The sequence below is a fragment of the Mus caroli genome, unplaced genomic scaffold (assembly GCF_978045245.1).
Source record: "Mus caroli unplaced genomic scaffold, Mus_caroli_1 scaffold_16, whole genome shotgun sequence".
Lineage (NCBI taxonomy): Eukaryota > Metazoa > Chordata > Mammalia > Rodentia > Muridae > Mus > Mus caroli.
In genome coordinates this window covers 97,468,590-97,495,027 of record NW_028227271.1, presented here as the reverse complement: position 1 = coordinate 97,495,027, position 26,438 = coordinate 97,468,590, and the positions used below count along the sequence as shown (strand labels likewise).

The 26,438-nt window shown below is 42.4% G+C and overlaps 1 protein-coding gene across 1 annotated transcript in view; it reads left to right on the top strand.

Annotated features, from left to right (window-relative positions):
- Nucleotides 1-26,438, top strand: part of Lifr (LIF receptor subunit alpha) — a 110,655-nt gene that overhangs the window by 628 nt on the left and 83,589 nt on the right. The window lies entirely within an intron of this gene.

Sequence of the window (26,438 nt, the reverse complement as noted above, 5' to 3'; positions counted from 1 at the left end):
ACAAAATAATAAGAAAAAGCACAGAAAGGTCCATATATCCTTGTCTGCCCTTCCACCTCTAGGTCCTCTAGCCACTCATAATTTGCAGTAGTATGATACAGTCATTGCAGTTGATATGTCAATATTAGGTTATTAGAAATAATGGCCACAGTATATATTAGAGTTCAACTGTGATCTGTGGGTTTAGATACATGTATGATGGCAGGTATGCACCTCTACTGAATTACATGCAGAAGTTCATATCCTAAAGAGCCTGGTGTTCCACTTGATCAAGCCTTCTTTCCTTTTCCCTCCACCCCAGACCCTGGCAAGAGTCTGTGGACTATTTCCATTGTTTTCCAGCCCTAGTCTCAGGGATGCTCCTGCCCAGAAAGGCATCACTTTTAAAGATTTGCACAAAGGCTAGGTGGTCGTGCACATGCCTTAAATTCCAATACATGGGAAACAGAGGCAGGTGAGTTCAAGGCCAATGTGATCTACAGATTGCACAAAGGCTTATAGCAGATAGATAGCCAAGGCCTTGATTCCAACAACTAACCCAGTTCAGAATCTTCCCAGGAATCAATCCAGTACAGCAGCACATCTCTTGCTTCCCTTTGCCAAGTACAAACTTTTCTTGCTAAACATTGCTGTCCAAGTCTGTAATGCTTAGTATATATAACAAAGACATCAGTTTAGTAGCCTAAGCCATACTATTCAGTATTCATAGTACTGAGGCTTGGAGGTCCAAGATCAAGGTGCCAGGCAGATTCAGTGTCTGGTAAGGGGCCAGTTTCCAAGTTTTTCTCCCTCTGTCAAAACTCATAGAAAAGAGAGGAAGGAAGGGTGCTCGCTGGAAATTCTTTTATGATGGAACTGATCCTGTTCGTGAGGACTCCCAGCTTCTCACTTAACCATCACCCGAAGGTCGCACCTCTTAACTCTCTCACATTGGGGGGTTAGACCATCACCCAAAGGTCACACCGCTTAACTCTCTCACATTGGGGGATAGGATCCCAACATGTGCTTTGGGGAGGCGGCCGTTACCTTATGCTCTTCTCCAGTGCCTCTCCTAGCTGACTTCTTTCAAGGCTGAATCTCCTCTATATCTGTGCAGTCTGGTGTAGCAGCAGCACTCTACATGGGACTTGTATGATACACACTGCTACATTGTTTCATTGTAATGATTAGAATGGAAACAGTTCATGCGGCCTGCAGCTGCTATATTGGACAATATAAGCTTAATAGTTTAATTGCGATGCATCTCCCTTTGTAATAGAATTCACAAATGTTCTCCCAACATTCATATTTGATTTCCTACATCTCTCTTGAATCTTCCCTATTTAGAAAAACACATGATTGCTCCCATGAAACTAGCTCCCCATGCCCCTCTTTTTAATCAAATGGACACACTCACCACTCTTACACATGCTTCCGTATCTTATAAGGTTTCTTTCATCTGTGAGGCCAAAGTTACTCATCTCCGTTTGTCTTGCATTCACTTGTGTTGAATGTTTCTGCTGTATCAGGAGGAAACAGTAGAGTTATATAACTATTTGGGGAGTAATGGGTAGAAAGCAGAGGTTAACGGGCGACTAGTACATTCTACCTTAGATGGCTGTGGCACCATATCAACATATAAAAAGAGAGATGAGAAGATAAAACGCAAGGAACAGCAAAAGAAATTCAAGATTTAAATCTAAGATTTGGCATGGAGTTGACTGAAGGTGCTGTGGGTTGTAACTCAGAGAGCTGGCATTGGTTGTAAACACACTGATGGGGGTCAAGTCGCTTAATCACTCCTAGACTCGGCTTTATCCTTTATAAAATGCAAAGATCTGACCAGATACATTGTAGCTTAGAAACGCCCCTGAGGTCAAAGGTAGGCTTAAAAATAATGAGCTAAACAAAACTAGTTAAAACAAACTTTGGCCACACAGAAGAGTTCACATAATCCCACCCCCGCCTGCCTGCCTAGCAGTGTTTGTGAGGCACACAGCAACTTTCCTGAGAGTAAGACCAAAACAATATTTTAAGAAGCGGCAACCTCCAGTTTAGTTAGGGTGAGTCACTGCTCCGCACTCTGGTGGCTGCACTGACCACAGACGCTGGTGAAGAGTCTATAGGCTGCTCTGGAAACATCTGCACAAACCTTTTATTTCCAGTGCTTTGAACGGAAATAAACGCGGTCAGTGAGCCAAACTCCCCATTCCACAGAGCAAATGAGAAGTTAGAGCATAAAGGAGAGTCGGTAGCCCAAGCTGCCTGGTTCTGGCCGGCATGGCTATGTGAGCTGTCAGCTCTCTGTCTTATGCAAGGAGCAGGAAGCCTGTGCACAGGAAAGTGGGAGCTGAGCTAAAGTAGACAGACTTTTACTGTGCTTCTGACTGCCACTTAGACCGTTTATCTGAATGCTTCCCTAAGAGCGGGAATGTGACAGATCAGTGAAATATCTGATCCCCGACTTTGGTGGGTGTGAGGGGACTGTTCTTAACCACTTGCTCTTCCCGTCCCTGTGTAAAATAGGAACAGTGTTATTGTGGAGATAATGTGAAACCAGAATAGGGTCCCCACCTACTCCACATAGACAGAGGTGGGACTGAGGGTGGTGGTACCGTTATGTCATTTGCCTATTAACCCATTTTATTGACTTGTGTGTTGTTTAGCTTTGCAGTCCTTCATGAATTTCGAAGATTGACCACTGTCAAATGTGTAGATAGCAAGTATGAATGGAAGGGGAAATAGGAGCACTGGTGGCCAAAAAAATACGTGAGAAGAGTTCAGTATCCTAAGGCCTAAGGGAACTGCAAAAGGAAACTGCTTTCCAAAAGGAAACTGAATTCCATCTCCCACCAGCCTGAAGGGCTATCACTAGGGTAAGTTGGTGAGGATGTAGAGAAAGAGGAACCCTTTATAAACTGTTGGTAGGAATGTGAATTGTTAAAGGTAATACTGAAATCAATATTATGAAGAAATGAAGGTTTCTCAAAAGAGGCCTTCGAAACAGAACTGTGGTAAGATCCAGCTGTACACCACCTGGTTGCATACACTGTCTTTGTCAGGGTTTCTATTGCTGTGATGAAACACCATGACCAAAATGCAAGTTGGGGAAGAAAGGCTTTATTTGGCTTACACCTTCACATCACTGTTGGTCATGGAAGGAAGTCAGGACAGGAACTCAAGAGAGGCTGGAACCTGGAGGCAGGAGCTGGTACAGAGGCCATGGAATGCTTGCCATTCATGGCTTGCTCAGCCTGCTCACTCACAGAACTCAGGACCACCAGTCCAGGGATGGTTCTACCCACAGTGTGCTGGGCCCTCCCACATCAATCACTAAATAAGAAAATGCCTTCATATTGAATCTTATGGAGACATTTTCTCAGTTGAGACTCCTTCCTTTCAGGTAACTCATGCTTGTGTCAAGTTGACATAAGACTAACTATAAACACCTCAAGGACTCTCATCATAAACATAGTGTGCATCTATGGTTACTGTTAAGCTGTTCACAATAATAATACAGAGAAAATGCAACTATCCTACATATCTGTCAACAGATGACTGGATAAAGAAAGTAGGATTATATATATATATATATATATATATATATATATATATATGAATTTTTAAAGATTTATTTATTTATTTTATGTATGAGTACAACTGTAGCTATCTTCAGACACACCAGAAGAGGGCGTCAGATCCCACTACAGATGGTTGTGAGCCACCAAGTGGTTGCTGGGAATTGAACCTCAGGACCTCTGGAAGAACCGTCAGTGTTCTTAACCACTGAGCCATCTCTCTAGCCCCATGATCGAATTTTATACAACCATAAGGAAAAATAAAATCTTGACATTTGCAGGAGTTAGAAATGTCATAGATGGAATTGGAAGCCATTGGGCAAAATAAAGAGGACCCAGAAAGACAAATACTGCATGTTTTCTTTCATATGCAGAACCTAGATTAAAATGTATGTGTGTGCATGTATATGTGCATGTGTGTGTGCATGTGTGCGTGTATGCATATGTGTGTGTATTTAGGATATGAAACTAGAAGGGGGATCTTGAGAGAGAAGAATAGATTGTAAGGGTGGGGTGGGATGGAAGAAAGGATAATGAGATGCACATGGTATTTTTTTCTTTTTTTAATATTTTTATTAGGTATTTTCCTCATTTACATTTCCAATGCTATCCCAAAAGTCCCCCATCCCCCCCCACACACACACACACACTCCCCTACCCACCCACTCCCACTTTTTGGCCCTGGAGTTCCCCTGTATTGGGGCATATAAAGTTTGCAAGTCCAATGGGCCTCTCTTTCCAGTGATGGCCGACTAGACCATCTTTTGATACATATGCAGCTAGAGACAAGAGCTCCGGGGTACTGGTTAGTTCATCATGTTGTTCCAACTATAGGGTTGCAGATCCCTTTAGCTCCTTGGGTACTTTCTCTAGCTCCTCCATTGGGGGCCCTGTGATCCATCCAATAGCTGACTGTGAGCATCCACTTATGTGATTGCTAGGCCCCGGTATAGTCTCACAAGAGACAGCTATATCTGGGTCCTTTTAGCAAAATCTTGCTAGTGTATGCAATGGTGTCAGCGTTTGGAAGCTGATTATGGGATGGATCCCTGGGTATGGCAGTCTCTAGATAGTCCATCCTTTTGTCACAGCTGGTACTGGTATAGCGACAGACAAGTAGACCAATGGAATAGAATTGAAGACCCAGAGATGAACCCACACACCTATGGTCACTTGATCTTTGACAAGGGAGCTAAAACCATCCAGTGGAAAAAAGACAGCATTTTCAACAAATGGTGCTGGCACAACTGGTGGTTATCATGTAGAAGAATGCGAATTGATCCATTCCTATCTCCTTGTACTAAGGTCAAATCTAAGTGGATTAAGAAGTTCCACATAAAACCAGAGACAGTGAAACTTATAGAGGAGAAAGTAGGGAAAAGCCTCGAAGATATGGGCACAGGGGGAAAATTCCTGAATTGAACAGCAATGGCTTGTGCTGTAAGATCGAGAATTGATAAATGGGACCTCATAAAGTTGCACATGGTATTTTAAGTGCTTTTCTCTCCTTTCTCGTTCCTCTGTTGATTTCTCACATCTCCCCTCTTGCCTGCATGCTCCTTTCCACACTGTGGCCACTCCTTCTGGAGCTTCCATAGTTGATAAGTCCCCTGCAAGACCTGCCTCCCACCATCAGCGTCGAAGGATGCAATCCATTCTCACATGTGAGGAACTCACTAATAGAAAATGGGTGTCTGACACCCATCCTTCTATCTTGAGTACAGGAAGGAAAAAAAAATCAGATGTCATTCTGGCTAATTGTAGATATTGCATTTGTACAGTCACCTCTGGTTAATTGATGAATTGTGTCACCAAAGACTACCAGTCCTTGAGAAGTCATTAGAATGACGGCTACCCTCTGGGCTTGTGAGAATTTGATGAAAAGGACCAGCTAAAAGAAATGGTAATCTGGGACAAGCGATAGTTTCTCCACTTGCACCATGATAGTTACCTTCATCGGTAACTAGGCTTGATTTCGAATCACGTAAGAAACAATCTTCTTGGTGTATCATTTCTAGAGAAGTTTAACAGAGGAGAGAAGGTATCCTGTTTCAAGGTGGTACTACCTCAGCTGTAGTCCTGGATAGAGGAGGGCAGAGGAAGAAGGAGAGGGGAAGAGAGAAGAGAGGAGGAGAGAGCAGGTGAGCATCAGCGTTCATCTCTCCCTGCTTCCTGACTGCAGGGGTGATGTGGCCTTTAGTTCCTGACGCTGGGCTTGCCCCCAAACCCCTCTCTCCCTGCAGCGCCTGCCTGTCTGGTGTTTTGTCACAGCATCAAGAAAAGGCACTGAGACACCTGTTCTCAAAACTGTCATTCCCCCTCTCCAGATTGACCTAAGACATTTGGCACAGGACCTTTGTGCACGGGACCTCTCTGTGCAGAGCCTTATGGACTGATGGGGTCTACTGTTCACCCGCAGATGCAGCCAAAGAAAGAGGACCTCTGTCTCTCCTCCCCTGCCTCTCTTCTGCCTTCTGACCCTTTGATATCCTACTTTACCTTGTGAATTAAGTTTTATAGAGCTGCTTATTCTGCTGCAGTGTTTGCCATGCCCTATTGTTTAATGGAATGAGGTTGTGAAATCGTAGCCTTAACCCTGGCCTCACTTTTTAAAAATTTAATGACACCAGACTTGAATTTTATGGCATTTTCAGGAATAGATTTTTTTTGGCCTGTTGAAATTGAATAATTTGTCATTTGTTTGAGAACTGACTGTTGGAAAATTAAATTATCTTCAACATGCAGAATTACTTTAACCCATTTAATTGTGTTTTACAGTTAAGGGACTGGCACTATGTCCGCAGTTCTTTGAAATATGATTATATGCATTGCTATTTCTTGTCTAAACATTATCTAATAGGATTAAAAGCTAACTTCTAAAATAAAGATGAAGGGGAAAGTTTAAAAGTACAGTTAAAGAGTCAATATCCCAATGAATACAATTGCAAACACTGTGATCAAGTTCAAGGACATCTTCAGTGATAACAAATAATACCTACCAAGAAATATAAACATAGAAGGAACTATACATAATTTGATTTATCCTATCCGTGGATAGAGCATAGAGAGGCATTAGATACTGTAGTTAGAAGACCTGAAAGCAAACAGAGAGATCAGAGCACTTTTCAGTGCCTCTTAAAGCAATTCTTAGTTTTAAGGGCAACTATCAAAACCATGTGACAGATACTGATAATAATTTTATTTATGTACACAAAATCTAGGATGTGCAAATGAGAGAAAATATGGCATTCGTCTTCCTGTACAGAGCCCAGTTCACCTAGCAGGACCAGCTCCATTCATTTTCCTGTAGATGGCAAACATCATTCTTCATAGCTAAGCTGTGCATATATGCTACATTTCTCATCTAGGCTAATTCCATAGCTTGTCAACTGTTAACAGGGCTGCAGAGAACATGGATGTGTAGCTATCTCTAACAATTTTGCCAATTCTGAGAACCAGAATTTGATTCCCAGGTCTTGCATGGTGGAAGGAAAGAACTAACTCCCAAAAGTTGTCCCCTGGCTTCCACACATGCACCATGGCACAACCCTTTCACAACAAACACACAGAATATATAAGTATAATAATCTTTATCCAACAGAACTAAAGTCACATTAGAATTTACATCTTCCGCTATAGCTTCTTTCTTACAGTTTTTTTTTTAATCCAAGTAAAATGTAGATATCTTAATAAAAGCTCTAACCAGATGTAGAAAACATAATGAAAAAAAAGTAGAGGAGAGGGATTGGGTTTAGTTGGAACTGAAAAAAATGTATTTCCTCTTGCTGAAACATTGACTTTTATGGGGCTTTTTAATAGTGAGGTAGACAACCACTCCCGGGAATACACCCAAGGAAATCTAGGTCAGAATGTTAGCGATATCAACACATCCATGTTCCCTGTGGCCCTGTTAACACTGGGCAAGTTAACCTATATGAAAAAAAAAAAACAAACCTGTGGTATATATGTACAACTCAGCTATGAAAGAAGAACGATACTCGCCATCTATACGGAAATGGATGGAACAGGTCCTGTTAGGTAAGCTAAGCCATGTTCAGAAAGACAAAGAGCACATCTTTTGTCATTTACAGAGCTCAGGTGTTATATAAATACATAAGTCATGATACACATGTGACACGGAAAGAGAATAGAGACAGGGTGGGAAGGGATCGAGAGAGAGAGAGAGAGAGAGAGAGAGAGAGAGAGAGAGAGCGATTATGGATGAGAGGACGTGGGTTGACTATGGTCAAAACTCTATGTCTTGGTGAAGCCACCTCCACGTACAATGGTGTCTATCAATTACTGGAAGGATGTTTAAACCCTGAGGAATGATGGTGCAGACCTATATCACCCAAGAGAAGTTGTCTCTGTGTCAAGATTGTTTCTTCCCAGTGCCTTCCCTTTCTCAGTCTGTTTTTTATCTCCTTTTTCTGGGAGTAGGAACCTAGTTAGAGGATAGCTAGGAAGAGCATAGTTAGGAAGCCTTGACAATTTCCCTTCCAGGGAACAGACCCTTGTCTTCCAGCCTAGAACTGTATACCTGGGTAGCTTTGGACTAATAGTGTCTTTTTCTTCGGAACTTCAGTCTACTTATCTGTCCCCAGATGCTGACATCCAGTTAACACTGCCGGTACTCAGGCAAGCAGTGGGGATTTGTTAGCAGGACAGCTGCACCCGAGGCCTCCACTTGCAAGGGAATTTCACTTGTACCACCCCAGATGTGGAAATGGGTCAGAAAAGCAGATTTCCTCAGATGGGGAGATGGCTCAGTCAATGACATTCTGGCCATGCAACCATGAAGACCTGAGTTCAAATCCCCAACCAACACTCATATAAGTGTGTGACCCTATGATCCTGGCACTGGGGAGGTGGAAGCAGAAAGATTCCTGGAGAGTCCTGGCTAGGGAGTTTTGCTGAGTAAGTGAGCTTAAATTTCAGTGAGAGATCAGAAGGGAGGGAGGGAGAAAGCTACACAGAAATATACTCTACCTCTGGCCCCTATAAGTATGTGTGCACCTGTACACACACACACACACACACACACACACACATACACAGAGAGAGAGAGAGAGAGAGAGAGAGAGAGAGAGAGAGAGAGAGAGAGAGAATACAGATTCCAGTTCTACAATAGCCACTACAAAAGAGCAGGATTCCTGGAAACCCTAGTGTGGGTACACAAGCTTTGGTCTGGTCCTTCAATGAATCTCTTAGTGAGAAAGAGTCTGAGGGCATGAAGTTGCTCAGACTGGACATCAGTCACTTTAAAGTGTCTTCATGTGAAGTTACTTATTTTCTCATAATTAAATTTCTCAAAATCTCTGGGTATTCTTTTCTTCCCACATACTCATAGCCACCATCGACCTTAATGGCTTTGCATTGTCTTTAAGATAAAGCCTAGTCTGCTCTGCCCTCACCAGTCTAATCTTCCATTACTTCTTTCAGCTGTAGACAGTAGCTCTTGATTCAGTCCTTCAGGGGAATCACCTGACACCTCCATATCCAGTAGCATCTTGCTCCTCCTCCTGTGAGAACTTTTACTGTGTTTACAGTACCAATTCTTCTTTGCTCAACAGCTCTTTGGGTGCAAGTGTGGCGTTTGTAAAGTGGGTATGTGTTTATGTGGATTTATGTGGATGTGTGTATATGTGTGTGTGTGTGGATGTGTATAGATGTGTGTTTGTGTGTGTGAATGTGTGTTTGTGTAGATTTATGTGGATGTGTGTAGATATGTGTGTGTGTGTATGTGTGTGTGTGTGTGTGTAGATGTGTGTGAATTTGTGGATGTGTGTGGATGAATTTAGTTCCTTGCTTAGCAAGCAATGTAGAGCTGTGTTGGCTTCTTAGTTCTTGCCTTTCCAACTCTTTCCCCCCATTCATTCATTCATTCATTCACTTTACATTGTGGTCATGGCGCCTTGTCCATCCTCTCCTCCCAGCCCCACCCTCACACATCCCTCTCCCATTTACCCATTCTGAGGAGAAGGGGACCCCCCCCCCACCTTGGGTACCAGCCTGCCCTGGGACATCAAGTTGAAGCAGGACTAAGTGCATCCTCTCCCACTGAGGTCCAAGCAGTTAGTTCAGCTACAGGCAAAGGATCCAAAGGCACACAACAGAGTCAGGGATAGCCCCTGCTCTGATTGTTAGGGGACCCACACGAAGACCACATTGCACATCTGCTATATATGTGTAGGGGTCAGTCCATGCATGCTCTTTAGTTGGCATTTTGATCTCTGTGTGGCCTCAATGGGCCCAGGTTAGTTGTCTCTGTAGGTCTTCTTGTGGTGGCCTTGATCTTTCCAGCTCATTCAATTCTATTCCTCACTCTTCTACAGACTCCCGAGCTCTGCCTGACATTTGGCTGTGGATCTCTGCCTCTGTTTCCACCTGTTACTGAATGAAGCCTCTGGGAGACAGTTATGCTAGGATCCTGCCTGCAAGCGTAGCAGAGAATCATTAACAGTGTCAGGGGTTAGCTTTCTTCCATGGGGTGGGTCCAAGTTAGGCCAGTCATTGGTTGGCTGTTCCCACCACCTGTGCTCCATCTTTATCCCTGCATGTTGTAAGCAGGGCAAATTTTGGGTAGAAGGTTTTATGGATAGGTTGATTTCCCACTCTGTCCACTGGAAGTCCCGCCTGGCTATAGGAGGTGCAGGTTCCATATTCCTCTTGACAACTCTCAATAGCAGACATTAACATATTTTCCTTTGGCCTTTTCTTCCATCCTTACCTAGGTCAGGGCCTCCTCCATGTACCTCTGTTCCCTTTAATAACTTACTGTATTATAACGGCACTTTTCCCATCAGACTTTGTGAGACTTTGGTATCTTTAAGAAGTAGAAGCCGGACTCCACTGGAAATCATGAAGTCTAGGGTTTTGTGAACAGATTCCCAGAGCCTGGCTCTTGGATGATCCAAAAATGTTTGAAGTTCTCTCACCAGGATCTAATATCCAACATCATAGACTGGTGAAGACTAACAGGGATGGTGTGCACACAGGGCTCAGAAATTCCTTATTAGCTGTCGCCAGTAGTACAAATGCTTATGGATGCGATGAATCTGCTCCCCTTCTTGGGAACAGACGAATCCTTCCTACTAGGTGGGCATAATATTTCTAAGCGAGAAAGTTAAAGAAAGATTAATGCACTGCCTTTTGCATCCAATTCTTCTCAACTATTTGTATTTTGATGTAGGAGGAGATAAAACAACATACCCAGTCTAAAACTGGAGTCAACACAGAGAATGGCTTTGATGTAATGGGCCTGGTGTAATTGCATGCTTGCAGGAGCCTGGAGCCTGGATGTGCTCCAGGAGCAAGCATTCATAACCCATCCATCAGTCAGATGGTACCACTTTGGAGAGGTTTTGTTTTTTAACACAAATACGGGCTATGTCTATAGGAACGGGCATGCTAGTGTTTGGGAAACGATTACGGAGATCTCACATAAAGCTCAGTTTGCAAAGGGCAATCATGAAGCCCACTTGAGCGGCTTGTTTACATCTTCTGCCTGAGTAACCAGGGACAAGTAGCCGACATCTGGAATTCTAGGGTAGAACCTTCATAAGGGGAGCCAGGTTATACAGATCTTGGTGCAATAAAGTCTATCTTATATCTTTAATTTTTTTTTTTTTATAGCAGTGAAATTGAACCTAGGACTTCATGCATGCTGAGAAGCCCTCTACCACAGACCCATATCCCTGGCCCTCTCTTACTTTTTAGAAAGGGATTTGTAGTTTGCATAGACTGGCCTTGAACTGCTTTTGTTTTTGTTTTGAAGACAGGGCTTCAGTAAGTAACTCCTGGCTGTCCTGGAACTCATTCTGTAGACCAGGCTGGCCTTGAACTCAGAGATCCACCTACCTCTGGAATTAAAGGGGTGCACATAGTGCCCAGTGAGGGTACTCTTGACCTTTCAGTCCTCCTTGACCTTTCAAGCCTTTTGGGTAGCTGGGATTACAGGTCTATCCTGCCATGCCCTGCAAAATATTCTAAGCCAATGTGACTTTTTTTTTTATCTCCATTGAACATTTTTTTTACATTATAAACTTTACTCAAAATCTAACCAAGGTAGCATAACTGATCAAACTTTCTAGTGTTGGAAGAACTTTCCTAATTCAAAGGAATGAAGTTATAACGTTGGTGTGTCCTTGTGTGAACACTGATGTCTTCACATGAAAGTTCCAAATTCCGGCCCCCAACGGAGGAACTGGAGAAAGTACCCAAGGAGCTGAAGGGATCCGCAACCCTATGGGTGGAACAACATTATGAACTAACCAGTACTCCGGAGCTCTTGACTCTAGCTGCTTATGTATCAAAAGATGGCCTAGTTGGCCATCACTGGAAAGAGAGGCCCATTGGACATGCAAACTTTATATGCCCCAGTACAGGGGAACACCAGGGCCAAAAAAATGGGAATGTGTGGGTAGGGCAGTGGGGGGGAGGGTATGGGGAACTTTTGGGATAGCATTGTAATAGATGTAAAAGATGTAATAAAAAATATTTTAAAAAAAGATAAAAAAAAAAAGAAAGTTCCAAATTCCATTTTCTGAACCTCACCCGGAACTGGACGAGAGGTGGGTAATAAGGAGGCCTTTTAAAATGACAAGAAAATGTGAATTCCTTCAATCCCTCTCAAAGTAGTATTCCTTTACCCTCATAGCCCACAAGCCTGGCTTGATTAAGCCTCCATAGGCAGATTTGGTGGATGAGAAGGGAGTATGTTTGATAATAGAAGATACAAGCAGAGACTGTCTTTTCAAAGTACGGAAAAGGAACGATGGTTGCAAGCATTGTTATAGGTCATGGTTAAGCCTAGCTCTCTGCTGTGCCTTCTACAGCGTCCACTGTGTAGTTCACTTCAGATACTTGCTCCAGATGATTCTGCCTCATTCAGACAGGAAGTAAAGAGCTTATGATACCAGAGCCACTGGGCACGTAACTATAGGTCATTGTGGCTTATGAAGTGAGTACTTAGCTGTTCAGTGTGGAAAGGGGAATTGTGTTGGGCACATACCCAACAGTGATGCTCTATTTGCCTTGATGCTTGGTACTACCATACTCTCCTGATTGCAGATGGGAGATTGAGAAAAAGACTCGTTGAATTGAGTGAATCAAACATGCTATCTTGGTAGAGAGTGGATGAACAAGAGAATGAACAGGTTCTTCTGGGGAACTTAGAATCCACCGTGGATCAGCTAGGTAGAGATCTCCTGGGAATTACGTTGCTATGTTGAATCAGGTAGACAGCCATTTTAAGGCCAGCTAGATGCAGAAGGGTAAGAGGGGTTGAGTGACTGTTTGTGTGACCATGTCCCGGTGCTCTGGAATGACCCAGGCCTTCTGTCTGTGTTGGCACAGAACCTTCCTACCAAGTTGGAACGGGATCTGAAAATCCGCATCCAATTTTGGGGGCCACCACGGCACTTCTTCTTCTGCTCCTAACGGAAGCGTATGGAGATCAGTGAACCGTTGTGTCCTCACGTGCTTCAACTCTGATATTTAAGTAAGGGCTATGATAGAAAAACAACCTTCAGCCGGGCAGTGGTGGCGCACGTCTTTAATCCTAGCACTTGGGAGGAGAGGCAGGCGAATTTCTGAGTTCAAGGCCAGCCTGGTCTACCAAGTGAGTTCCAGGACAGCCAGGGCTATACAGAGAAACTCTGTCTCGGGAAAAAAAAAAAAAAAAAAAACAACCTTCAAACAAAACCCTGGCAAAAGTCAATAAGTAGCCTTGCTGCCTCTGGCCACGTCCCTGACATGCGTGATCCAGGGCTCTGAGAAGGTTTATTTTAATTACAAACTCTTTCACCCTTTCTCTCTCTGACACTCATGGCCTCTTACATAACATGTAGTACAGCTACCAAGCTGAAATTTTTCTTCTTGAGATAATTAAATAGAGCAATTTGCACTTGGCTTCTTCTTCTTCTTCTTCTTTTTTTTTTTTTTTTTTTTTTTGATGATTCTGGTTAAGTCAGCATGTGGGATAGTTTTTCTAAGATATATGACTTAAAATTCTCCTGGAGCTGTAGACCCGAGTGACATGTTTGCTTTTCTGCACCAACAATAGTTTTCTAACTTTTCCTTTGACCTCCAGTATTTATGAGATGTTGCTAATGTTTCTTGTTGTTGGGTTTTGATTGGGTTTTGTTTGTTTGTTTGTTTGTTTGTTTGTTTGTTGAGACACAATTCCAGTTCCATGTAGACCAGGTCGGCTTCTTGTGACTATGTTGTTGAGAGCATCTTGAGCTCCTGATCTTCTTGCCTCTATGGACAGAGTTCTCAAATTGCAGATAACACACCATTATGCCTGTCCTGAAAAAAAGATGTTCCTCTTAAAGGTATTTGATTCTTCTTTTACAATAAATTTTATTATTTATATTCGAGGTTTGCAACATGATGATATGTGATATTATAGTAAGATGGTTGCTTCAATGAAACAAATCTAGCATATTTATCATCTACAATTCTTATGCATAGTATGATTTATTAACAACAGTTAACATGTTGTACATTAGCTCTTGATACTGGTTCATCCTACATCTGCACCATTGTGTCTGAACCTGTTTCCCTGCCCCTCCTACCTCATCCCTAACTCCACTCCTAGTGGTAAGTGTTAACTTCTGGGTACACATGTGACCGTCATTCCTCAGATTCCATGAATAAGTGAGAGTGTGGGGTATTTTCTCTCTGGTTTTGTATGCTTCATTTGTCAGAATGTCATTCAGGTCCATTCATGCCATAGTAAATGACAGAGTCTGTTCTTTAAATGTTTCTGTAGATCACAGTTATATTTGTCTGTTGGTGGATACAGATTTTTCCTCCATCTTGGCTATTAAGAACAACACTGTAAGGAGCCCAGGAGTGCAGAGCACACTACACATTGGTCACCCTACATACATAAGAGGCATTGCTGGGTCATATCACAGTCCCATTTTTAATTTCTTTAGGGATCATCTACTAATTTACATGATGGCTGTACCAAGAGCATCTCCACCTATTCCCACTGTTTGTTAGCTCTTCCTTTTCTTCTTGCTAACACTTGACTGTAGCCTTCCTAACAAGTGCAAACTGGTGGATCATAGCAGTTTGATTTTGTATTCTTCTGATGAGGAATGTGATGTTGATGATGGTGACCACTTTTATATATGTCTGCTTTGAAGATATGTCTGCTCATTTCTAATTGATTTTTTCCTGCTTTTGTATTATAAGAATTATTTATAAATTTTGACTATTACCTCTGTATTGGATATGAAGCGTGCAAATATTTTCCTAGTCCATAGGTTGTTTCTTCTCTATGTTAATATTTTTCTTTAGCAGTGTGTGAGCTTTTTAATTTAAGACAATCTGAGTTATTTATTTTTGCTTTTCCAGAATGGACTCTTGATATGTTTTTTTCCTAAATATTTTAATAATTCTTTGTGAGAACTAGTTTACTTCCAAAAACTCTTATATGGAACTTATATTTGACTATTGAAATTTACATACAGAGTCTACTGGAAACAGTCCACTCTCTACAACTCATGGAAAGTTAGCGTACATTGTATCATATCAAAATATGCTTAAACTTGTACTACAGACTACAAAATTTGCCTTCAGTTTAACAACATGTTGATGTAACCATTAACCATTAACTGAAAATGTTACTTCAATGCTGACCACCAGCTCCAAGTAAAGAGAATTAGATTATAAAGCACATGGTGTCAGAGGACTCTAGTTCCATTAAGAAGAAACAGACACATAAACAAATACAGGTGATTCTGAGCACACAATAGGGCCATGTCCTCATAAGTGCACATTAGGCTGAAAATATACACAGCTCTCCAACATCATGCCTTGACTACATAGCATGCGCAGAACCGCTGCTGTTGACCTTGTAATCCATTGGGACTTGGAAGCTATGGGTCACCACCACTGCCCTGCACTGTCAAAGTACTGTGCTGAGCATTTCTCCTCTGGGGGTGGGGGGAGGGGGTCGAGGTTCAAAATTTGGGGTATGATTACTCCAGAATATTTATCACATTTACACCATTGCAAAGTCAAAAGCTTATTAGACAAGTGATCATAAATCTAGGACTGTCTGTTGGAAGGGACTTGTGTTCTGTTAGGAGACCAGGACCAAAGGGCAGGAGAGAGAAGTTAGATAATGCCCAATACAAATATTTTCTATTTTAAAGGCAGCCTTAGGGCACAATCCAGGGAGGAGTAACAGGGACTGATGGAGACAGTCCCAATGAGGACCTGCTGGAGGTGAATTCGCAGTAGACTGGAGATAACTGAGCACTTTGGCAACTTCCTGTAGTATTTTCAAGGTGGGTGGGGTGTGCAGAGGAGAAACAGTTTCCAAAACAAGGCACTGGTGATTCATTGAGATAATTTTTATGGTCTTGTCTGTTTCACAAATCCTCTGATTTATAGCCAAGTTTTAACAAACGTTGTAAGGCATGATCTGTCTTCATTTGAAGAGTGTATACTTATAGCCCACGGCTATACGCATAAACAGTACCTTCCCAAGGTGTTTGTTCTTGGTACATAGCAACAGACCAAAGGGAAAATAGGAAAATGGCACACACATGTGTTTTCTGGAGTGGAGAAAAAGAAATAACTGCCTTCCTCACTGGCCTTCACATCTCTGACTGTCTGAATAAAGATGTATAATGTCACAAGCGTCTGCTCATACAGAAAAGTGTTTCCAGCCTTGCCTGACAAAGTAACAACCTGCTTTAGTCATGCATTCTGTCAGCATTTTCTGAGAGGCTTGGAACTGGGAAGAGGGAAACCAAGAAGTGATCCTTGCCTGCAAGAGAGATGTAAACAGATACTCTTAGCAGAGCGTGATAAGCACTTTATTAGAAGTGGGGCCAGAACCCTGAGCAAACTCAGACAAGTGAGATGGCTGTGCTTGCTGGCAACAGGAGAACCCAGTGTGAACGAAGGAGGAGGAGGGAGATGCAGTGGCATTTCAAACACAGGAAACTTGAGAGGATTATTAAATTATTATTGCTAATTATTTCTTCTACATCTCTGTGATAGGTTTAGATTTCCCACCCATGATCAAGGCCAAGGTCGGTCCCATGACTCGCCTAGGACGTAAAATATTGCTTAAAAGATTTTTGTGCATTTCTGAGCAAAACCTTAAATGCTATGGAGGCATTCCAATGCTACTCTATGCTCTCTGCTAAAGGAGAAATCCATTTCAGAAACAGGTGGCTCAGTTGTGCTCCCAGAATAAAGACACTGAAGTACAGCTAGAGCAAGCCTGCAGGACATGCATAAATAGTACAGTAGGAATTAAACTCACATGGTTGAAGCCACATGAGAAGTGGGGATTGTTGTTATAGCAGCATGCCTCAAGAAAGCAGACTAAAGGAGTACAGAGGCACACAGCAAAGGCGGGGAATCTGATTGTGGGCCAGGGAATAAATTTGGTGTTGGAGTGAGTAGGCAGTTAGATATAAACCAGACATATAAATGGGTAGAATGTTAAAGGATATCTTTTTTCTTTTTCTTTTTAAATTTTCTTTGATTTATTTATTATATGTGACTACACTATAGCTGTCTTCAGACACTCCAGAAGAGAGCATCAGATCTCATTACAGATGGTTGTGAGTCACCGTGTGGTTGCTGGGATTTGAACTCAGGACCTTCGGAAGAAGGGTCAGTGCTCTTACCCTCTGAGCCATCTCTCCAGCCCTGTTAAAGGATATCTTAAAGGCTCCTTTGAAAACCTGAACTTGTCTTTTCATGGTGGAAACCTAGCAGAAGCCAAGCAGTGACATATTAGGGTTTGTTTCTTAGGATGACAACTCTAATGGGAGTGAAAAGAGACCAGGATGGTTGAATGAGCGAAAACATTGTTACAATATTAATAGCTACCATGTACTGCACACATATTATATAGGCAGACATCTCATATATGTTCACCAAAGCAATCCTCTCAATGGTCCCATGAGGGAGATATTGTAGTGTTTCCTTTTTTAAAAAAGTTTTTTTAATTAATTCTTTGAAAATTTAATAGACTGTATTTAGACTACATTCGCTTTCCCAACTCTTCCCTCTATATCCTGCCTCCCTACCACCCCACAAGATTGTAACTTCATGGCTTTCTTTTAAATAACCCAGCAACTGCATCAACTCGAATTTGTGCCTCCCACAAGCTCCTGGGGATAGGGTCATCCAGTGAAACATGTCCAACCTATCAGGAGCCATACCCTTAAAGAAAACTGTCTTCTCCCTCACCCAGAAGCTGTTAACTGTCCATAGCTCCCCAGTTAGGATCTGGGACTCATAAACCCATCCATCGTCCATATATTGACTGTCTTGATCATGTGCAGGCAATAAGAGTTGCTGTGTATGCCCATGGGTGGAGTGCCCTGTCGTGTGTAGAAGACATGTTTTTGCTCTGATCTTCTCTGATACCTGTTTCATATCATCTTTCTAACCCTCTTCCTCCAAGGCGCTGAGCCTTGGGGAAGGGATGTGATGTAGATGTTCCACTTAGAGCAGAGCGAGCATCCACTGGTGCTTCTTCCCTGCACTTTACCCAGCTGTGAGTTTCTGCATTCACTACTATCTGGTGTACAAAGAAACTCCTCTGATGAAGTCTGAGGGATGCTCCACTCTGTGGCTATAGAGATAAGGGTGCAGAGGGCAGGTCAGTGCTATGCCCATTCACCAGAATAGGAGCTGTAGTTTTGCTTCCAGGGCCTCGAGCTCCCCATTGATGGGTTGTGTTTCTTTTCATACAGTGGGTCAAAAATTCAATCAGAGACCAGTTGGCTACCTCTACAAGACTCATGCAGCTATCACATCTAGAGACGTATCTTGCCACACCAGTCTTTATTTCAGCACCCAGAGTTCACAGCTGGGGAAGTCACATGACTCCCTTCTTCTTAACTCTGGGAACGTACAGAGCACTTTCTATAAGGCTAGCCAGCAGGGGAAAAGTTTTCTGGTCAATATCAACTTTAACCATGTCCTGTCACTGCCATAGGGTGGTATATTGAGCAATAGGGATCTATCAAGTTGTGGTGGGCGAGTGGTTTATTTCTTAAGAGAGGAGGAAACTGAGGTACAGAGAAAGTGACTGATACTCTAAGACAAGGTTTCATTCTGTAACCTCAGGCTGACCTCAAGCCTGCCTTCTGACCTAGTCGTTGTTTTGCTGCTATGAAGAGATACTACAACCACAGCAACTCTTAGAAAGAAAAACATTTAGCTGGGGCTGGCTTACAGTTTCAGAGGCTCAGTCTGTTGTGTACGGTGGCGCACAGGCCAATGTAGTAGCTGAGAGTTACACATCTGAATCCACAGGCAGCAGGAAGACTGGGCCTGGCTTGGGTTTTGAAACCGCAAAGCCCCAGTTCTATACTTGCTAATAGTGCCGCTTCCTGGTGACCAAAGCTCTGAGCCTATGGGGGCCATCCTAATTCAACCATGCTCCTGCCAAGTACTGAGATTAGAGGTGGTTCATCATCATACCTGGCTAGGAGTTCACTATCTCAGCTAAGCCACAGCTAAGAACTGGGTAGTACGCTGTCCTTGTAACCTTTAGACAAATGTGAAGATAGAAAAGAGAGTGTCGGCTCCCACGTTTCCAAGATCACACGGGCTATTGGGCGTATGTTGGCTCATAGGAAGAACAGACCCAGGGAAAATTTGCCTGAGAGGCTGAGGATTTGGAACAAGACCAAGAAACAGCAGGGGAAACACTCGAAGAAAGCATCACGGAGTTAGGAAGAAGAGATGTGAAGAGGTCCTTGAGTGGAGGGGGAGGAAAGCAGACTATTAGCTCCAACTATGTCAACAGTAGACGCCAGGGGGCCTTGTGCTTATTTATCTCTACAGAGTTGCTCGTGAATTTCAAAGTCAAGTTTCCCATAAATGGGGAAACAAAGGCGCACTGCTTTAATTTACAGGAATTGCCTAATTCCAAACAGAGTAATGAAAAGGGTTTAAAAGTAAAATCTTTTCTGGAACTCTCACCTGCCCGGAAGAACCGGCTTTTTAGATTCACCTCATCTGAGCTTTCCATTAATACTATTAAATTTCAACAGCCTGGAACTAGTTAGCATAATATTAGAGATATTTGCATAGAACTCCTAGGGCTTTTTAAAGAACACCTATTAGAATACTCTGTTTTGTTTGTTTTTGACTGTAAAGATGTTAGTAACTGAAAGCTACCATTTGTGATGAGATTTTCTACTGGGGATTTCTCTTATCCACACTTTCATGAAGAAGATAGCATTGTGTCTGTAACACGGAGGCTTCCCTGGCTGGGGCAGCTCACGTTGTTGGGGTATTTTGAGACACTGCTTGAAAGTATCTGATGAAATCAGAGATGTCACATGGTTAACAAGCTTGGTTTTCCTTTTCTCCATTGCAGGACTAGGGCCTTTTGTACAAGTTTATACACTCCAGCTCTAGAGGTAATAAAACACATAACTGGCCCTGCACTTATCTTGCCATTGAGTCTCTCCTCTTGCTTTATCAAAATTCTTGTGAGGCCAATTATATTTGTCTTCAAACTATCTCCTATTCCTTTTCTGTCTGTCCTGCTGCCTTGAACGTGAGGGCCACCTGACCTTGATTTGGCCAATGTCAGGTGGCTGCAGGCAACCTTTGCTCTTTCTGAATAGACACCTCAAAGGCCACCCATTGGCTACCTATTCTTTTTATCTTCTGCTGTAAAATTAGCCATGCGAGTGGAAGGAGTTTTGGGTTTTTGTTCTGTTTTCGTCCAGAGTTCTGGCACATCTAGCAATGGAAATAAGGACGCCTAAGAAAGAAACATTGGAAGTTGTCGATTATTAATATTGTGAGTCAGTTGTTGCCACAAGTACATTAGCTGACATTGGTTAGTACACATAGCCTCTAAATTACCTGAGCTGTTTACATTCTGTCTCGGATTTCTAAATGATGAAATGTTCTTTCTTTACACTAGGACAGCATCATGGTTAGCTTTAACTGTTTCTTGACCGTAACTTCAAATTTTTATAACCTTACGTTTATTGATGGTTCTTAAACTCTTTAACCTCCCTTGTAGCCTACCACACACTAGAGGTAGTAGAAAAGAAAGGATATGGGGGTGGGGGTGGGGTGGTGGGAGGGAGAGGTGAACCTGTTTAGAAAGGTTCTTTGGAGCAACTCCCATCTGTGTTGTCTGGAAATTAGCAGTTCAATTCACAGGTTAGCAAGCTACGGCAGCTCGATCCACTCACAAATACTTCACAGATACACCAGCAGTCCAGGTCGGTAGAGTCAGGTTAGCAACAGAGGTGACACGACCTAGCAGAGACAGCCAGGCCTCAGCAGGAGGGACCTGGGGATGCCAGGAGAAGTTCTTGGCTGTGCCTCTCTCAGGGAAGCAAAGATCAACAAAGACTCACACATGAACAATAAACAAACAAGCAAACAAATAAGTAAGGAAAGTACATTTTTAAAAAGTAAAACAGTCATTCCGTAAACAAACAGAGAAGAAATGAAAGTTAAAACCCCAGTGATATAGCATCTCATTCCAGCATTTGAAGAGCGGACGACAAAGACTGAGAATTCTGGGGCTGCCGTGGCTACTGCCTTAGTTACTTTTCTATTGCCTGGGCTAATCACCATGACCAAGGTAACTTAAAAGAAAGTTTTTGATGTTGTAGCTTAGTTTCGTAGGGTGAGTTCATGACTATCAGGCCTGGAGTAGCAAGCAGGCAGGCATAGCACTGGAGAAGGAATTAAGAACTTACATCTTACCCCAAAAGCATGAGGCAGAGAAAGAAAGCTAACCTGAAATGGCATGGCACCTTCTTCAACAAGGCCACACCTTCTAATCCTGCTCAAACAATTCCACTAACTGAGAAACAATCATTCATATACATAAGCCTACTGGAGACCGTTCTTATTCAAACCACCACAGCTACTTGTGAGTTCAAGGACAGCCAGAGCCACATGAGACTCGTCTAAGACTCAGAGAAAGAGGAACCTTTGTACATTGTTTTGATAGGAACATAAATTAGTACAGCTCTCTTGGAAAAGAGTTTGATTTCCTCTTTTTAAATCTAAGTATAAGAGCTGCCTTTGTTGGTGTTCAAAAGATAAAGTGCAACACAATTGTGGTTTATTTAACTATATGTTAAACCTTCCTTAGTTGTGGTTGGAGCTTAATTTTCAACATATGAATGTACAGAAAAATAACTCTGGTATATACAGTCCATACACAACTTGTGTGACCATGCACATCAAAAAAAAAAAAAAAATCTTTGCCTTTTCCTATTTCTCCTTCTGTAAGGTTGATATGATCACAAGCACTTGTCTCATGTCCAGATCAGTGAAGAAAGAATTACAGAGTGACTTGGTTAGGATTTCTATTGTTGCAATTAAACACTACAACTACAAGGATTGTAGTCCTCCCCCATACCCGACTGGGGTGGTCCGTGGTGGGTTTGCTTTCCTGGCTTGCTCAGCCTGCTTTCTTTTAACACCCAGGTCCACCATCCCAAGGATGGCAGCACCCACAATGGGCTGAGCCTTTCCCCATCAATCATTAATTCAGTAAATGCTTTACAGGCTTGCCTACAGCCTATCTTAGGGAGGCATATTTGTTTTGTTTTGTTTTGTTTTTCGAGACAGGCTTTCTCTGTGTAGCTCTGGCTGTCCTGGAACTTTGTAGACCAGGCTGGCCTCGAACTCAGAAATCTGCCTGCTTCTGCCTCTGCCTCTGCCTCCCAAGTGCTGGGATTAAAGGCGTGCGCCACCATGCCCAGCTTTTTTTTTTTTTTAGGGAGGCATTTTATCATTTGAGGTTCCCTCTTCTCAGATAACTTTAGCTTCTGTCAAGTTGACATAAAACTATCCAGCACAGAGGGAACTAAGAAGCCAAACAGTTCTGTCATGCCCTCCTCTAGCTTATTGGCTCTGTGGAAGAGAGAAAAGATAACTACCATCTTGCACTGGAAAACTTTCAGAGATATAAGAGGGTTGTCAGTAGTAGACTCTTTCAGAGATATGAGGGGGTCATCAATGGTGGACTCTTTCTGTTGTTTGTTTGCTTGCTTTAGCTTGGAAAAAAAACTTGGGGCTGGTGAGATGGCTCAGTGGGTAAGAGCACCCGACTGCTCTTCCGAAGGTCCGAAGTTCAAATCCCAGCAACCACATGGTGGCTCACAACCACCCGTAATGAGATCTGATGCCCTCTTCTGGTGTGTCTGAAGACAGCTATAGTGTACTTAAATATAATAAATAAATAAATCTTTAAAAAAAAAAACTTGTAGAAGTCAGAATTAGAAGAAAAGAGAAGACGGTGAGAGAGCTGGCTGATGTCCACAAGCAAAATCACAATAGCCTTTTCAAATGGTGTTTTTGGATACTTCAAGCTTTTCAGAAAACTCCCATAACCTTGAGTATCTGTTTATATCATCAGTGTCAGTTCAAATCATCCATTCCCCTGGCAGCCTGGCGACCGAGCTTCACTTTATCAGATGAATGCACTGTAGTTCACCTATGGTTTTGCTAATGGAAGCACTTCGGGACTCTGTCCAGAGATCCATCTCTAGTTAAAGACTGAGTTGTCAGAGCTCTGTTTTACTAATTTGCACAAGTGTAAGCTTGAGCTACATCTGGATTTTACTTCAAATCCCTCCCCTCACAGGAATGTAGCAAAATGTCAGGTAGAAATAATTATGTTACTGGTTAGTTGATTTTTCTTATCAGAGACAACTAACCATTGTATCCAAGTAAGTCTCTGTCAACAGCATGATGCTGTGGTACTTGTCTGGTGTCACATCAATGTGTTAAAAATGATGGCCAACCTGGACAGCTCGCCTCCTTCACTGGCAGCTGTGCTGTATGTCACTCTTAGCACTTACAGCTGTTTGCTTACTGAATGGTGTCCTGTTTCTATGGCTCCAAGTGCTGGCTCACATTACAGTCAAGTGGAAGCAAGAAAATTCAAGCAAGCCCCGAATCAAAAAATATGGCTGATGTAATTTAAGTTTTCTTTGTAAACAAACAGACCACGAAAAGGTCCAAGCTCTTCTGCCCCTCCCAAGGCTTTGACAGAAGGCAGTAGTAAAGATTGGGATGTAGATGTCATAATGAGAGCTAGTGAGACTTGCAGCAGGTTAAAGCACTTGTTGTCAAACCTGACAACCTGAGTTTGAACTCCAGGACCCACACAGTGGAAGGAGAAAACTGGCTCCTAAAAGTTGTCCTCAAATATCCGTTTCCTCTAGCATACATGTACTGTTCCCTTCACAAGTAAATACATGTAAAATAATTAATAATAATAATAGTTTATTTTTAAGATTTATTTATTTAATATACGAGTACACTGTAGCTGTGTTCAGACACACCAGAAGGCGCCATTGAATCCCCTTACAGATTGTGAGCCACCATGTGGTTGCTAGGAATTAAACTCAGGACTTCTGGAAGAACAGTCAGTGTTCTTAACCCCGAACCATCTCTCCAGCCCTAATATTAATAGTCTCAATATCGGGGCTGGTGAGATGGCTCAGTGGGTAAGAGTACCCGACTGCTCTTCCGAAGGTCCAGAGTTCAAATCCCAGCAACCACATGGTGGCTCACAACCATCCGTAACGAGATCTGGTGCCCTCTTCTGGAGTGTCTGAAGACAGCTACAGTGTACTTACATATAATAAATAAATAAATCTTTAAAAAAAATAGTCTCAATATCATAATAAAGCCCATTGTTTTGTACTTAAATTTTTTATTTTTATTTTTAAAGAGGTAATTGAGTTCAGCAATAGAGTACTTGTCTGGCTAGCTCAAGGCCCTAGGTCACACACACACACACACACACACACACACACACACACACGATAACAACAACAACAAGAAGAAGCCTTTAATGATAATAAAAACTTTTGTAAAATTTTAAAAGTGTAATCAGTGGAAGTCATGACATCATCTGATAAAAATAGAATACCTTATCTTGGACACTAAGTTTATAAGATCTGTGAAGAAAAAGTCGATGGGTAGGTAGATGCTAGATGGATGGATAGATAGACAGACAGATAGATAATTTTAACAAGCTATAAAAAGGAAAGGACAGTTGTTCAATCCTAAGGCAATTTGTTACAACTATGCTTGTGCTAGAGACAGGAGAGGGGTCCTGTGCTCATCCCTGACTCCTGCATGCCTGTCAGGCCTGAGCTATCATATAGAACTTACCCATTCATTTGTTCAAGTTTTCATTGAATACCTTAACCAGGTGAAAGCAGAAAGAGCAGGTCATGGAATAGTCAGAGGTAATGGTAGGGTAACATAAGTCAGTAAGAGGGTCTTTAACACAACCTTAAGCTTGAAAGTCTATTCCTAAAGTAGAGAAGAGGAAGCAGGCTCAGAGAAGAGGAAGTTGACAGGGTAGCATAGCTGAGAGACCAGGGTTAGGGTGTGTGCCCCAAATCTCTTCCCCTTTCATGTTCCTCCAAACTTCTGTGTCCATTGAAGTAAAAACCCAGTAGCATGGAGATAAGATCAGGCCAGAGAGATGACAAACAAACGGGACTTAGCCAAGCTCCCCCTCAGTTCTACTATTCTGAGTGTCTGCGGGAAAGTGATGGCACTGGGCCCATCAATCATCCAAACTGAGCTGTACCCTTTTCCTACGGACATGGCTGGCCTCGAACCTGCAACAGGATGAGAGTGTAGCTGGAGGGTGTGTTTAAGTAGAGATGATATGCGAGAGGCATGGGATACACTGCATTTTCTAGTTTCGTATACTGACCCATCTCATGGGCTTAAAATGATTTTTTGACATAGTGAAAATACAGAGCCTTTTTACTGATCATTTTTACTTAAACAATAATAAAAGAGAACTATCTTTGTAGAATTTACATTGCCTTAGGCATTATAAGCAATCTAGAGATGTATTTAAACTGCCCAGATTTTTACACACACACACATTAAAGTTCTATGTCATTCTACATAAGAGATTTAGGATTGATAGGGGGTCTGGGAACCAATTCATCTTAGATACCAAGAGGTGAAGGTCTACATTTTTGTTGGGCATATGTTTCTAAGGCAGAAAGACACAGGCTGTCTTGATAAGATGAAAAAATAAATTATTATAGGTAGTAATAAAACAATGTATATAGATATAATGAAAATGAAGGTTTGAATAGATTCAAGAATAAAAGGCAACATCAAAGTTAGGGACGGAAAGGGCTGTCACTGAGGGTAGAGATGGGTATAGCTTAAGCTGAGTGAAGTTTAAGCTAAGGAGAGTGATGGAGGGGTACACATGGAGGTTGTAGAAACTACTATGTGTGATGGGGTAGTGGTGGGGATAGAAGGCTATACTGAGAATTAGGAAGATGTGAGCTTACATCTTCCTCTGTCAATCATGACTGTGCAACAGAATGTGTCATGTGACAGCTCAGAGACTTTACATCACAGGAAAGCCCAGGCTGTCAAGCAGGTTAAATCTACTCATTTGAGTATAGACTGACTAAGTGCCTACGTGAAGGGCCCTGGAGGAAACAAGAGAGGAATGCTCTTGTCCAGTTGGTCCTTCAGCATGATTTGACTGAGGAAGAGCACAGAAAAGGAGGAACTCTTGATTCTAAAGATGATGAAGGCCTGAGGGACCTGGGAGGAATTCTCGGAGCCAGTAGTTTGGAGTCGGGACAAAGAGTAGGGGGTTGGGGAGAGATTCCAGGAAATGAAACAACTTCACGGAATCCTGGGCAGGATGAGGAGTTCAGAATGTGTGAGGAAAGAGAGACGTGATAGTCACAGGTAGTGACAGCAATTCTAACCCCACAGCTGTGGAGAGAGGGGGCTCCTGAGGCCATCTTAGCAGAATCAGTGAGGTGTGGTTTCAAAGAAAGACCCTGTCTCAAAAATAAGGTGGCAAGCAATGAAGGAAGACAGTGG